Genomic DNA, 2,915 nt, shown 5'->3' on the forward strand with positions numbered 1-2,915 from the left:
GAAAACCCGTCCAGAACAATGAAATAAGAGAGGAAAACCCGTCAAGAACGAGGAAATATGAGAGGGAAACCCCTCCAGAACAAAGAAATATGTCATGGAAACATGTCCAAAACAATGAAACATGACAGGGAAACCCGTCCAGAACAGTGAAATATGACAGGGGAAACCCTGAACGAATAAATATGACAGGGAAACCCGTCGAGAACAATGAAATATGACAGGAAAACCCGTCCATAACAATGAAATGTGACAGGGAAACTCTTCCAGAACAATGAAATATGACATGGAAACCCGCCAAGAACAACGAAATATGACAGGGAAACCCGTCCAGAACGACGAAATATGACAGGGAAACCCGTCCAGAACAATGAAATGTGACAGGGAAACCAGTCCAGAACAATGAAATATGACAGGGAAACCAGTCCAGAACAATGAATTATGACAGGGAAACCCGTCCAGAACGATGAAATATGACTGGAAAATCCTTCCAGAACGATGAAATATGACTGGAAAATCCTTCCAGAACGATGAAATATGAGAGGAAACCCCGTCGAGAACGATGAAATATAACAGGAAAACCCGTGCAGAACGATAAATATGAAAGGGAAACCCGTCGAGAACAATGAAATATGAGAGGGAAACCCGTCCAGAACAATGAAATTTGACAGGGAAACCTGTCCAGAGCAATGAAATATGACAGGAAAACCCGTCAAGAACAAAGAAATGTAAGAGGGAAACCCGTCCAGAACAATGAAATATGAGAGGGAAACCCGTCCAGAACAAAGAAATATGTCATGGAAACCTGTCCAGAACAATGAAACATGGCAGGGAAACCCGTCCAGAACAGTGAAATATGACTGGAAAACCCGTCCAGAACAAAGAAATATGACAGGGGAAACCCTTAACGAATAAATATGACAGGGAAACCCGTCGAGTACAATGAAATCTGACAGGAAAACCCGTCCATACCAATTATGTATTACAGGGAAATCCGTCCAGAACAATAAAATATTACAGGGAAAACTGTTCCAGAACAATGAAATGTGACAGGGAAACCCGTCCAGAACATTGAAATATGACAGGAAAACACGTCCAGAACAATGAAATATGAGAGGAAATCCCTTCCAGAACTATGAAATATGACAGGAAAACCCGTCCAGAATGATGAAATTTGACAGGGAAATACGTCGAGAACAATGAAATAGGACAGAGAAACCCGTCCAGAACAATGAAATATGACTGGGAAACCCGTCTAGAACAATGAAATATGACATGGAAACCCACCAAGAACAACGAAATATGACAGGGAAATCCGTCCAGAACAAAGAAATATGACAACGAAACCAGTCCAGAACAATGAAATATGACAGGGAAACCCGTCCAGAACAATGAAATATGACAGGGAAACCCGTCCAGAACAATGAAATATGACATGGAAACCCGCCAAGAACAACGAAATATGACAGGGAAATCCGTCCAGAACAAAGAAATATGACAACGAAACCAGTCCAGAACAATGAAATATGACAGGGAAACCCGTCCAGAACGACGAAATATGAAAGGGAAATCTGTCCAGAACAATGAAATATGACAGTGAAATCTGTCGAGAACAGTGAAATATGACAGGGAAAGCCGATCAGAACGATGAAATATGACAGAGAAATTCGTCCAGAACAATGAAATTTGGCAGGGAAACCCGTCCAGAACGATGAAGTATGTCAGGAAGACCCGTCCAGAATAATGAAATACGACAGGGAAACCGTCCAGAACAATAAGATATGACAGAAACCCGTCTATATCGACGAAATACGACAGGAAATCCCGTCCAGACGATGAAATATGACAGGGAAACCCGTCCAGAACAATGAAATATTACAGAGAACCCCGTCCAGAACAATGAAATATGAGAGGGAAACCCGTCCAGAACAATATAATAACCAAACCTTCGTCTTGAATCCAAACATGATGCCTTAAGCTGTATTGATAACTTAGTCACACAACACTCTTTCACAAATTATTTACGTTGATGGTTCTGTTCACCAGTCCACTGGTGCAGCTGGTAGTGCAGCTGTTGTCATACAGTGATGGCTCTGATAAAGAAATTGGAGCACGCATCAATAACTGGGCCTCTACCCTTCAAACAGAACTGTTTGCCATACTCCTTGCGCTCAAATGCGTCCATGTATCTAAGGTTGACACTCTAATTGTAACTGATTCTCTGTCATCCATAAATGCTCTCAACTCATTAAGCATAAATTGTGGCATGCTTGTGTCAGAAGCCAGACATAGGTATGGTAAGATTGTGGACAGTGGAGTCAGAGTGCACTTGCTGTGGATTCCATCTCACATTGGTCTTCAGATGCATGATAGAACTGATAAATTGGCTAAGCTGTATGCTTACAAAGAGGGAGTAGATTACAATCTTGAGTTGTCAGTTAGCAGTTTGAGAACAATAATACGAAAAGAACTACAATTGAACTTTATTGACTTAAGACTTAGGGAGATTGACACAAGTCAGTCCATCTATCATCATTCCATCATGCAGGAGGAGCCACATGTCTATGGTGCATCCAACAAGATAAGCAGACTCTTGGATGTCACTACCGCCCGGCTCCGGCTGGGTTACAAGTATCTATGGCAGGTTAAATCACCACCACCAGATGTAGACCAAACGAAATGTAAACTTTGCCAGATGGATTATTGTCACACATTGCGTCATTATGTACTGGAGTGTGATCAAATTAATGAATTTAGAAACAACTCACTCAGAAGTGTTCAAGAAATGGCAAAGTATTTTATCCACAGTGGTATATTACAAACCATTCTGGAGAAATACCCTGACTTTGCTAGCTGTAGATAATGCATTACCATGTGTGTGTGTTTGTGTGTGTGTGTGGGGGGGGTGGATGCTTGTG

The sequence above is a fragment of the Cherax quadricarinatus genome, unplaced genomic scaffold, assembly GCF_038502225.1.
Source record: "Cherax quadricarinatus isolate ZL_2023a unplaced genomic scaffold, ASM3850222v1 Contig4825, whole genome shotgun sequence".
NCBI lineage: Eukaryota > Metazoa > Arthropoda > Malacostraca > Decapoda > Parastacidae > Cherax > Cherax quadricarinatus.